Source organism: Perissodus microlepis, chromosome 14, assembly GCF_051167445.1.
Source record: "Perissodus microlepis isolate ML-2025 ecotype Zambia chromosome 14, ASM5116744v1, whole genome shotgun sequence".
Lineage (NCBI taxonomy): Eukaryota > Metazoa > Chordata > Actinopteri > Cichliformes > Cichlidae > Perissodus > Perissodus microlepis.
The window spans coordinates 12,471,260-12,484,890 of NC_140474.1; the positions used below are offsets into that span (position 1 = coordinate 12,471,260).

The 13,631-nt window shown below is 39.3% G+C and overlaps 1 protein-coding gene across 3 annotated transcripts in view; it reads left to right on the top strand.

Annotated features, from left to right (window-relative positions):
• The first annotated feature begins 830 nt into the window (after positions 1 to 830).
• lrfn1 (leucine rich repeat and fibronectin type III domain containing 1) overlaps positions 831 to 13,631 on the top strand; it is a 137,895-nt gene continuing 125,094 nt past the window's right edge. For 2 of the 3 annotated variants that reach the window (XM_084950010.1, XM_084950012.1), the window contains exon 1: positions 831 to 2,072. The gene's annotated coding sequence lies outside the window, so the exon portion shown is untranslated. The remainder of the gene's footprint in view (positions 2,073 to 13,631) is intronic. The other variant, XM_084950011.1, reaches the window with a different exon arrangement.

The following is a 13,631-nucleotide window of genomic DNA, read 5'->3' on the forward strand; positions in this document are numbered from 1 at the left end:
GTTAATCAATTCAGCCTGCAGAAGACACTTAAATCTGCTTTAAAGGTGAATCTCCTTCTCTGAGGTCTTGAATGCCAGGTATTTAACAGCCAACATTTAATGTATAATGTGTCCAAGTCTGTGCAGCACGTGTGATGCTCCTGCAGCTAAATCAATAGGATTTTACAGGAACTGCCAAGTCCATCTTACAGTAATTCCTTGTTTCATGATGTCATGCAGCCTCCATGCAAGCAGACAATGCTCTTGGGGGATGAACACGGACAAAAAAGAACACTGGAAAACATGATGGCTTTATGTCGAATGGGCTGTCTTTGGCTTTCTTTTGCAACTCTGAGAGGATTAACTATTGTTTTTTTACTGGTGGGAGGATGTTCATGTTATTTTTCTATAGGCTGGATATCCAGTTTCTGCTGATCTGGGCTAAGAGGGGTGTTTGTCCCAACTGGAAAGCAAAGCAGTAGGTGCTGTCTGGGACATGTGTGTGGGCGGTCAATGAATTCATGTTTTTACTTGTTATCATGCCTGTTCAAGACTGAGAAGGATACGAATAAAAAAAATAAAGGTATAGAGGGTTAGAAGTATTCTTAAGAGCCCAAATGCAAGACACTGAACACCTCCTACTGCCTATAAGGAGAGCGAGTGTGATTTTTTTTTTTTAAGTGCAGCAATGATCCAACACCTCCTCAATCCCCTCCCTCAGGGCTCTCTCCTCCGGTCCACTGTTGCAGTATCTTGTTGTGCTGGACCATGAGATACCAGCCCATCCCGGAGTATCACAAACAGTCCACAGCACCCCCTCTCTATTTCAAGCCACCTTCATGTTGAAACATTTGCTTCTCCTCACCACCACAGAAAAAGAAAAGCCTCCAGTGTTTGGAGCTCAAATGACATCACATTGCTGCAGTGCTGCACTGTCCATGAAAGGTGTCAGTCGTTTCCTCTGATATCAAGAATTTGTCCACTGGCCACTTGGCTCTGCTCTGCTCCAGACATCATGGCGTGACCAAATGTATTCTTTTATAGCGGGCTCGTGTTACGCAGGTGGACGCCTGCATGAAGAGTAGACGCGCATTTTCAAAGGTTGCCTGTTCTCTGGGACACAGCAAGATTTCCTGCCACATCCAGCCCGAAGAAATCGACCGCATTGCTTTGTAGAAAGAGCGGACGGACCAAGTCGTGTATGAAAACTAATTGCTCGCATGGGTACGCATAGTGTTAGAGGAGAAAGAGAGAGAGCGAGAAAAAACAGTATCAGTGCATGGGTGGGATTCCTTCATTGCGCTTCAGATAGGGGAAGTTATGGCAACAAACGTCTACAGTGAAGGTAAATAAATGTCAAGAAATTAGGCACGATAAGTGCGCTGTAGTGCTGTAATTAACAGAAACCCGGTGTTGGTGGAGACTTTTCCGACCTTTGCTGTTTTTGATTGACTTGAAGCCCGAATTTGACGCCAACCTTCAACCGTGTGAGGCTTCTTTTTTTCTTTTTTTTTTTCAGGAGTACAACCTATCGCTTCAAAAAGAGCCCCGTGCTGCAGTTCTCCATCCCGACACCATCTGTACTGCAATTCATCACAGGCGTGAGATTTATTGGAAATTTAATCCATCGTTCCTCCGCGTTACAAACCCGTATGCGGGGGACCTGCTACGACCACGTACTCACGCTTTAACCCATTTGAAGACGGCTCGGACGCAACACTCGGACCCTCCTGAGCTTCTGGATTTAGAGATTTCAACCTAATTATATTCTGCCTGCCTTCGAGCCCTAATCGGATCGTACTGGGATTTTAGGTGGGGTTTTATCCCGATGCAGGTAACTGGGAAGGACTGTCTCTTGTTGATGACACTTAAGCAGCAGATTGTCGCTCATTGGGTCCCTTGGATTTTTGCAGCACAAGCCTGACCAGCGTAACAAGAAGGGTTTTACACCTGAATTTGGAATAAATGAACTCTCGTCACCATCCGAGTTTCGTTGTGAATTTATCCGCTGAGACAAGTGTGTGGACAGCGAAATCATGTGCATTGGGATCAAGCCTTTGGCTTCTGCTATATTAGTCCCAGTTCCACTTCTGGTAAGTCTCTCAGACTTGGTGAGAAATATAAATTAGACTTTTGCAGCTGTGACACATACGTGGGTGCAATGTGATGAGCTAAATGGTGTCCAGATCTCTGATGTGCGGCATGGATTGTGCAAACTAAATATAGAATAATAGGCCTCCAGTATCTATCTATCTATCTATCAAATCATTTATGTATCTTGATGCATAATGTGCAAGTCTTTCAAGGCTATTCACAGTAATCTGCTGGATAATATGGTATAAACCTGTCTGGCAGAGATGTCTTCATGTTACTTGAGATATCCAGTTCTCACGTGGTTGTTAGTGCTGTTATATATCTGATAGACTGAGTCCGATGGGCTCACAACAGCTCTGTCATAGGGCTGACAGAGCTCCTAACTGCAATGAAGACGCTTAAACAGTGACACAAGAGTTGAATTCCCACAGACAGAAGCGCGTGTGGAAATGGCCCGGGTGTGTCTGCATCAGCACCACTCAGAGACCAAGAGTTTTCATAAATTAGCAGCAGCTGCTGGAATTCTCCCATCAGGGTAAATTGCACTGATTGCTCAGAGAGTGGACCGTCTTACACTGGAGCCACAGAGCCTGAACCATCAGGAAACTTATAACTGTATTGTTAACTTGCAAGTTTAAAAAACATTCGGCCAGATGATGAATTTGTATAATGAGTAGAGGCCTTTTCAGGATGTGTGCACTGTATATTATTCTACTCCTGACCTTTGTTTTGGCAAATCAGCTAATCAGGTTTAGAAATGATGAAGGGATACAGAAGCACTGATGCAGCATTCTAATGATCTCATGGGCACTGTGAGTGAATTCTGCCTATAATGGTTGCAGCTGGAATTTTCAGCCCCTCTCATCATTTTCCAGTTACTTTATAATCACTGACTTGTTAGACTCAATGGAGTGGCTATCCCAATTTTTGCACAGTGCTTCAGAGGTCAGCATTTGTCCCTGAAATATCTATTTATCACTCAGAGGACATCAGTTACAGCTTGCAGGAAAAATGAGAACTCATGATGCCTGCATGGAGGTATAGAGGTTGTAAATCAGTTAGATTGAGGTGGGGTTAAATTGTCAATATCTTTCACTAAAGTCAAGTGAACATTCCTCGTATAGCCCTGCTTAATCCACACAATACCTTCTAAGACTTCCCCTGGGATACATGTAGACATTGGACAGCTGTGTGGCTACATTAGGGCAGGCAGTGAGTGTTACTGCAGCTTGCAGTGCTATTGCAAAACACTGACTGCCAGCTGTATCTATGGTATACACCCTCCTTTAGCATGTATGTTCCTACATGACAGAGCACCCACCTTTTTCACAGCTGTCAACTGCAGTAAAGTGAAAAAATAACAGTTGTCATAAAGGAATTATACCATAGTCTGACAGATGACTAAAGGCAATAAAATACTATACTGTATTTGTCATGTAAGGCTTTTATTGTAAGAAGAGCACAAACAGCTGTCTTAAGGGCTTGACTCACTCTTATTGTTTAGTTTGAAGTAAAGATTTAACCCTGTGTTTTTTGGCAAAAAGCAAATTGAAATGATGTTTGGTTAAAACTTTGCATCATACAAGTTTTGACATAAGAGACTTGAGAAGTCTCCTTTATCAGAGGTTAATGAGGTTTCTTCTTTGGAGGGTTGATACCCTTGAGCTTCATAGGATTTGTGATTTGAATTAGCAGTGCATGAAGCAGGGTTCTTATGTAGTTAAATGCCTTTTTTACTAGCTGTGTGCGTTGCAGTAAGTGGTGATGATCATGTCTTGTCAGTTTACTTGTCAGCGTGTTGCAGGATGTTACAGCAGAAGCTCAGAGCATTTGCTGTCATGTGTTTGCCTAATGAAATCAGACAGGATGGTCATTATCATTATCATGCATTATTGCCAACACTTCCATGTTCAGCAATGCTAATGCGGGCAGTAAACTGCTGCAGAACAAATTAATATCTCAGCAGGTAATGCCATAAAAAGAAAGTTACAGTGACATGTGTGCTGAGTTTTTTTTTTATTACTATTTTGCTTTCTAGGTTGCTATATGCAGGCTGAGAGGTTAGATTAATGAGGTCTCTCTGCCTTGCCATTCTGTTGCATTGTGTTACAGCAGCTGCTCATGGTGCTGGTGTCATGTGTTAGCATTATGAAATCAGGACCAGTGGTGGGTTATCAGCCACTGCAGGAATGAGAGCAAACACAAGCTATTGATCTGTATTCAGGACTATAAAAGACTGTATAGGGCAGACATGTATTTGTTCTCTATACAAGGTATATTAAAATAGCCCTTTACAGTGAGTCATGTTCTCAGCTTGACATTTTCAAAATGCACACATTTGCTGAAAAGATTACTTTTTCCAAGATACTCTAAGCTATCAATCTAAGAGTTAAAATAGTGGTGTAAATAGTGACTTTTGGCATGATTTTTAGTCATTTCTTTCCACAGTTATGTACCGTATCATGGTGACATATGATATTGTGGGCTGATTCCAGCATCGACTAACATGTTTTTCGACAAAAAAATGTCAGTATCATAACATTTTATTTAAGGAAACAATGAGCAAGAAAAGTTTTTGGGGATAATATTGTGCATATCTTGAGAGAAATAAATGGTGTCAGAGAGTTAGAGAAAACTCCTCTACCCTCTTGATCATTTTTCTTGAAGTTTGCATTTTGCATGCAGAAAAGAACCAGTAAAGAAAAGTGAAAAGTACCAATTAAGTTGTTATTGGTCAAAAGAATGAGATAGATGTTTCTCCCAAGGCAAGTCAAGTTATTTAGCACTCAAGACGCATGAAAAAGGTTCGAGAAATGGCATAATTACAACTAGCCACAAAGATCAAAGGAGTAGCCACCAAAGCACTGAAGCAATTAAACTAGAGCTGCTCTTGGATTTTATATTTGAGCGAGTAACAAAGTGACAAAAAAAGCAGTGGGGCTCTCAAAGGAGGAAACGCAGGTAAATAACATACAGGCCTTGAGATGCATAAAACACTTTTGAACTTTGCGGCATGATGGATTTCAACAGGGAGAAAATACAAGAGCAAAAAAACATATTAAACTTAATGCCCACTGCAGTAAGTTGTTAAACAACTTTTGGTGCTTATTTTAGATGTATAATTTATTCCGTAGACATTATTTCTTTTTGCTCATCAGCACACAGTGTATTATGCTGCAGTGTGTTGAGGACACAAAACAGGTTTTTGTGCAGAAAGCTGATGTTCCTTCACTACAAGAAGGTCCTAACTCCTGGGTTTGTCTGCATGCAAGAAGCAAGATTTAAACACTGCCTGTTTGAAGGTGAATGTGACTTTAGTAGCTTAGACGTTTGACCTGTCTAAAATGTACTCTGTGAATCTGCTGTTGCATGCTGGGATGTGCTACTGTCCCCTGTGATTGTGAAAAGGACAAGCAGCACATATAGTCTCTTATTTGCTAAGTTATTATTATTTTTTTTTTACTTTAGTTGTGTGACTAAAAATACATCACAATCAAAAGTTAATAGATTGAATTTGAAAAAAAAAGGCCTTTAAAAGCAGAGCAGGTGACAACTGGCTAAAGCATTTCAAAAGCACAATTTAAAGGTGCAGAAGTCAGAGTAGCAAGACTTTGTAGCTTTTGCACTTGGTCATTTTTGATATCTCTTAAGAGCATTTGTATTCTGACTTGGTAACCTTTGGAAGTCATGATTGCGGCAATTCTCGTTTTACCCTGAAGGCTTTTAGCCTCTCGCATCTGTGTAGTAAGTCTCAATAAGAAGAGCTGTCATTTAATGTCAAGGAGTGTGAATCTGTGTCTGCAGTGCACTTGTTAACATTGCCGTTGTTTTTTTCTGACAAATAACTGATGAAAAGGGTAGGTACAAGAAGCTCTGGTTGTTAAAGACTGACCTGCTTTGTGCTCTGTAACATGCAAAATGTAGTAACAAGGTGCAAGGGAGAAGATACTGTGGGTTGTGATATAGAGGGAAGCAGTGGATAGTCATTTTGAGGGCGGCTAACTGTCTAGCAGAGGCATACAGATTCATAAAAGAATTCATAAGGTGGTGAGAGAGCCAATTCCTTCAGGAATATTGTGGATGAATATGGTCAAGCTGATCCCAGTGGTATGCAGCAGTTATAATCCAAGCATAGTATGTTCCACCTGGCTGGAGCAGCCAAACCCTGACGCAAATATTCAATTGGGAAAATGCTTATAACCTGCTATGGAGCACATGGCATCTAAACTGCAGAGGCGCATCACTGCATAGTACCAGCCAGTTGCCCGTTCCTTCTGATGACTCAGAATATTATTGGTGACATCTATCTCCCTCAAGAAACAGTGCTGTGCAGTCGTCCTTCCACATGTGGCAGCCTTAAACTGTTGCACTCGACACTGCGCGTCAGAGCCTCTAAATGGTCATTTAGATGAAGAAATGTGATATCATTGTGTAAACCAGAAAAAAGCACAAGTGTAGAATAATAGCAAACCTCCAGCTTCTAGTATTTTGCTGTTTACCTGAAGGTGACATTGATTTAGATAATGGTTTCAGCAGCTGCATCTGGTCCTATTGATCAATATCTTCTACTAGAACAGCATTTCACTTTGGCTCTCTTGAGCAAGCCAATTAAGGGAGCTCCATGCTCTCATACAGAATTTGAAATGTGCACAAACACTATCATCCCCACAGTGCCATTAAATAATGCATAAGGACAATATATTATTGTGCTGTGCCTACTAACACAGGTCTTGCTGGTCCTGTTAAGACTTTCTCCTCTGAACTCAGAAACACTGGCCAAAATTTAGTGCCTTTAATGCACTATTCAATCTTGACCAATGATGCATTAGGAAAAAGATGAATTACTCCTCCCGAATATGCCACTGTGATGAGAGATCATTCGCTGCTTACTTATTGATTTGTTTGTCAGAAAGTCGTATGGTGTGCTCTTCATCAGCCTGCACCAGTCTCACTGGAGATGTGTGGCTGTGCTGCCTATTAAAGGCTGGAACACTACAAAAGCATTAACTGTTCTAGTGAAGTGATCGGTTAAGAGCCAGTGCAACAAAACAAGGATTCTGTGAAAAATATCTTGTCACTGACCATATTTTCTTCTAGTTGTCTTTTCCAAGTTTCTTTGCATGCTGTTCCAGGACAGATGTGGGTGCTGAATAAGGTTCTCTTCATGCGCTTTGATGATGTGCAAAATAAGAAATAGCATAAATCTAGTTTCTTTTTTAATACTTAAAGTGCTTTCTGAGTTTCGAGAGATTTACGGTCACACATCTTGATTTCATGCTTTAATAGCTGACAAACAACAGCAGAAAAATCCAGCTCACCTTAACTAAATCTCTTCTTAGTCTTGTTGTCTGCAAGCAGAAATTCACAGGACTATTGCTGCATCTAAGAGATCGTCACACAAAAGCACTGCTTAAACAAGATGGAAACTATATTAGCTCAAAGAAACAGCAGCAGCAGAACATCACGAATTTAGCCTGACTCCATGAAATAAGTTTTACTTTGCTGCACTCTTTGGTGAATGTGTTATTTGATATTTATTTAATATGCACACACGATCCACAAACTGATAATTTACCGCCTTGGGCTTTTTGTGTGAAACAAAAAATCAACGTAGCAGGTTTCTTTCAAGGTGTGGTGCGCTATATTTGTGTAAAACTGCAGCTTATTGCTGTTTAAATCTTTGAGGACCTTGAAAGCTTTATAACTCTGAAATACAGAGAGCATTCCCAGCAGAATAGATTGAATGTACAGCAAGGCTGCCCAAATAATTATTGATCATTGGTTTCTGAGAGTTTCCTTATGTTGTTTGTAGGTTAAATATTTACAATACCTGCTTTTATGTCTGACTTTTTTTATTTATTCACGTGCCTTTAAAAAAGAACTGTCAAGAATGTGTGAAAGAAAGATTTATCATAGTCTGCTTTCTAAAGTTTCTGTGCAGTGTGGTCGATTTATTTGGCCCTGCTTTTCTTCAAGTAAGCAGTATAACACTTTGATCATCACATTGTTGCACATACATGAGCAGAAGGACAGTTAAACAGTGTCTTGCTGACACCGAGTGTGAACTCTAGCCGAGGACATCTACTCCTCAAACCAACATTATGGGATCTTTCCATCCTTTCCAAATTATTCACTGAAGTTCACCTGTTAATTACAAGACCATTTGCTGCTGTACTGATTCCAACAGAGAGTTATTTTCAGCAACTTAATTTTGGTAATCCTCATGTGCTTCTTTCTTGTGACTGATTTTTCTATCTCTGGAAGATACCCAGTTTTTCCCATGAAACCAACTGACTGTTTAGTGGGCCATTTAAAGCCTGCAGAGCATTAAATCTTCACGTGTCACATGCATTCATGTGTTGCATGTACTGAATGATTGATCCTGCTGTGTGTAGCACAGAATAGCATATTGTAATTTACATGGTATAGTGCTAGGGTTTTTTTCTTTGTTGGGTGAATCAGCACCAATTCTGTCTTTCTGTGGTTACAGCTATCTGCTATTTGTCAGGAGCAGATGTTAGGCATGCCTAGCAAGGTAAAACTAAAGCAGTACTCAAGCAAGTTATATATGTAGGCTAAAGAATAAAAACATAAACTTGTGACTGAGAATTGACACATATACAGCATACAATACAATATACATAAAACGCACATTGTCCATCATTTTATGCAAAAACAATATCAGCTGACCCTAACTCTGTTTAATAATAGAAGATGTTTTGTTCTCTTTATATCAAACTGTGACTTTAAATCCCACTAGTGCCACAATTTTAAATTTTACAAACAGTGTGCAAAACAGTTTTTTTCTGAAAAGCCTTTTTTCCCCGGTTGTTTTCGAAGATATTTCTGAAGCGGTTCCACCATCATTCACAATTAATTTTTGTTTTATGCAGCTGAGAACAGATCCTCTACCTCCTTTTTCTTTGATCATTTCATTTTCAGAAAAGGGCTCAACACTGCACTCAAAAATCAAACATTTTCTAGTAGGCTTTCAGATTCTTTGAGTTTACCTCATCCTGTCACATTCCCGAGTATAATTTGGGAGTTCTTTGACCATTTATTTGGTCCTAGTATTTTACTTTGAATTTAAACCATATGATGATTGTATAAAGCTTAGTAATTCCTCCAAATGCCCCAAAATGTTTAGAAATGTTTGTGCCTGTTGTCTAGATACTCTTCCATTTATCCTTGGCGTCTCTGCCACTCTAGTGTATTAGCCTGCTTTTGTTTATTTGTACGTATTGGCACGACTAACTTTGGATAGTGATTCTTGAGACTATAAACACAACAGTAGTAAGTTTTACTCATCCCATAGTCATATTTATCCCATCCACCATTTTCCAGACAATGATGAGTAATCTTTCGGAAAACCAAAACTTGCATTCGTGGAAAATTAAAAAATAAAATAAAAAAAATAACAAAGAGTATTTCTGTCAAAACCTTTTCAAGGACATTTCTATCCTTTAGTAGGGCACTAAGAGTACCTCAAAGAATTTTATTTCTTTTGGAACAAAGCCTCATCTTAAGTGGCTCAAGTGTACACTTCCTTTGCATAGTTACTGTTAAACAAAATGCAGCTCAGCCAAATATAGTCTAGAACAGCCTATAACAGCACAATCTTTGTGTTTAAGGTTTGTGGAAGGACAACTTATTATAGGTGTCAGGGGTTAAAGTAGAATTTATGCCAGGATGCTCTTTGGCGTAAGACCAAAAAGCAGCAGTGACAGGCAAAATATTTGCACATAAAAAGGCCTCCCGTTGAACCAAAGAGTATCTATGCTTTAAAGAATAATCCTCTGAATGTGACTGTAAGAATAGTGGAGTCCAGTCATTAAAAATAAACAAACATCTAAAGGAAATTCATTTAAATTCAGCATTATTTTAAATACACTCAGACATTAATGATGTTATTTATTGGAAATGATCAAGCTGACTAATTGTAATTGCTTTCGCGTTCTGCAATTTTGACCTGAATTGGAGACTGACATGAAGCTCAACCTAATATTTTGCTAGCTTATTTCAAATAGGCCAACGACGTGTTTGAAAAATAGTAAAAATCAACATTTATGTTGTTCCGGAAGAATATGTGACCTTTTGATATTGAGTTATGAAACAAAAAGAGGTCTGTGTCCCTGCCCTATTTCTCTCGCTGCCTTGTCATCCATTTATCAATATCTTATTTGGAGGAATAAGATCTGAAAGATTCGATCACCCTGTCCTACTGGCAATAACCAATACCACTGTCATTGGGGCCAAATAGGGGAAGGATAAATGTACACCCCATTAAGGTAGTGTTGACTGCCCTCCATAATGCATGCTGTATGGACCAAATACAAAAAAAACCCCAACAACAGTGCTGTCTCACTAATGCCGGTGAGAGAGAAACCCACACATACACTGAGGAATATTTTCCTACTTTCATGTAGAGAAAGAAGGTAGGCCATATCAGCAGGAGAACCTTGTTCACATGCAATGACTTATTTAGCTGTAATTAAATCGTAATTAGTGGCCATATGTGGAGGGATATCAGCTGAACAGCTAACAAGTCATAACAGTTGCTGTGTTGTTGTTTTTTAAAACTTGTTTTCCTCTGGCCTGTAGTTGTAGGAACTTCTCCCTTTGTTTTTAAATGTGTGTAAAATGGCTCACCTGCTTCTCCCCATTCCTCACTGTTCACACACAGAGTGCACATCTTTCACTGACAAAGACAGACGCCCATTGAAAAAAAAAAAGGGTTTAGGAGAGGAGATAAAGTAGTGCCTCTGCACGTGCACATTCATTTCAAAGGTTGCAGTGTTGCATGAATTAGTGCGCGTGTGCAAGTTCCCACACATGAGTGTTGGTTAAATGTGGAAATACTGACATGAGACCAGAGTGAGGCTGATTACATTTATGAATGTAAAAATAACAACAATATTCACTATATTAACAATAATGGCCAAACGAGGGACGATAAGGCAATCACTCTCACTATTTTTGATCCTTGAAGTCATCAGCCTAGCTACAACACCCAGCTCAAATAACCTCTGGATATAATAACTTTTATTATTAACCTTTGCTCACCTTATTTTTATCTCTTTTTTTTTTTTCATTAAAGCTCTTAACAGTAAATCTAGTGTGTTTTGGGGGCAAACTGTTATCAGAACAGTTGACAACAAAACTTAACCAATAGTAAAGAGCCAGTCAAAGGAAACATTAACAGACAAGATTCAAAATATAGTCTTTTTGACCAAAATTGTGGCATGCTTGTGGCACCTCTTCCCATCTACCTGCTACCGGGGGAAACACTTCAGGAACATTTGGGTTGTTTCGTGTGTCAGGGACAAACAATATCGATTTGATGGCTTAGTTGGAGGTGTTGTTGGTCTACCCCGTTCATTGAGTGGCAAGCAGCGGGGGGTGTTTGCACATGTGCAGTATTGTTGTTGGGATTGTTACTAAGATGGAGACTGCATTGTTTGACAGAAAAAAATCGATGTATTGTAATTTTGTCCAAAGATGTTGTGGTTATAAAAACATGATCAGGATTAATGACTTTAATTAAAATTTCCAGAGTCCATAAAGTGTTTTTAGGAAAGCCCCAGTTGACTTACTGTTTTTTTTAAACTATAAAGTGTGAATGTCTGTTGTGGCCTATATAACTTAAAATTTGTTCAAGGTAATGAGTTGAATCTAGCTAATCCAGCACATTGCTTGGACACTTGTAGTCACCTCAGTGCTGGGATGATCAGGCTCTGCCACTTGTCTTTATCTGACCTGATGATGTTGTCATAAATATGAATGATGTAGTCAGACAAAGGCTTTTCTTTCACTAAATATGTGCAGGGACTGATTTTTATCAATGGCAATATTGCACGCAAATCCTGCTTTCTTAAAATATTAATGTTTTTATTCATGGAGTCATGATAAATCATAGCACTACCAGTGGACTAGTAGTGTATTTTTTTTATGCTTACATAAGATGTATCAGCTGAAGGATGGGTCATTTGCATGCCATTTTCTCAATTCAGTGTTTTGTGATGCAGGGAATCATTTGTAAGGGCCTGCACTCAGGGCAGGTGGGTGACATTGACTTACATGAGATGTGAAGTGGAAAAACAAAAGCTACACCAACTCAAACTTCACTGTTGGGCGAAAAACAGCAGTTGAATCACAGTCTCAACCCTCAGCCTGTCTGTCTGTCAAGATGCATTGAGACATGCCAACCGAACTCGTGTCAGAGTAAACAGTGCCCGGTAGAAGGTCAGCTGTATATCATGTTCATATGAGCGGCACTGAGACGTGAAACACGATGAAAGCTTTATGGTTTGATAACGACATCAATATACTATGTAGCAAAAATACCAAACAAACCAGCCCAGTAATGGAAAGTGATAATGTTCAAGAGTGATTATCTTCCATCTGGCAGTAGCTGTGTGCTTTAGGTCTTTCGGAGCCATCCGTGCATGCAGTTATTGATGATGCCCTTAGACGGGTTTCACCAAGATCAGTTGATTAGATTGGTTTGACAAACTACTTTATCCGTTGTGGGACTTGATAGATGATGACTGGATGTAGTCTTTGTTAGCTGGGTGTCTATTGACTAAAAGGACTCCATTTATGGTGGCCAAGATGAGTGCTGTAGGACATTTATAAAGTGTGTCAGCCTTCTTCTGGATTTTTGAATGGATGAATGGTTAAAGACTACAGTCCTATCATCCATATTTGAACTGTACTGTAAAGACTTGACCTCAGGTTCACCATTCTGCATGAATGCATGCTTCAGAGTTTCCGAACACTTTTTACTGCAGAGTGAGTGGTTTTGCTTAGGAGACCTCAGTGAAAACTTTATTCAATAACTTATGTTGTCATTTCTTTACTCTGATCTGAACACTATGTACAAACAAACTGTGAGACAAATCGACAATCTTCTAAGGATGCAGGGCTTTTGTTTGGTCAAAAAAGATGCAGCATCGAAATCATCCTTTTCTTCTGCCGATAGGTTTATATATTTATTGTCTTGCAAGACAATAATGTCTTTTCGAGCTGGACAGCAAAAACAAACAAACAAACAAACAAACAAAAACCCCCACCCAACACGAAAGACGAAATAAAGAAAAGAAAATATAACTTATCAGCTTCCAGGAGTCTACAGTAATGAGACTTTTCTCCAAGGTACTTGGCTTAACATGATATGATATACTGTAAAGACAAACAGTCCTTTCAAATGTTTGCAGAAAAATTGCAAATAACTGTTTAGCCTTTTACATATGAGTGGAGTATTTGCATGCTTCTTATCATGCATTGTTCAGCAAAACTTGAGGCCTTTTGTCCCTCCCCTATATTGAAAGCAATTGCTGATTGATCAGTCAGTGACTGAGGGCTGCTTTGTTCTTATAAAATGTGCATGGAAAAATCACACTCAGGCTCTAGTCAGCTTGTTTTTCCAGTTGATCAACTTTGTCAATCATTTTGGCTCTAAATGAAGTTACTAACACAAAAGAAATTAACCAGATCTTTCTAATAAGAAGTTGCTTATGTGGTGCTGAAAATTATTTTACTGATTATTGAAAAACTCT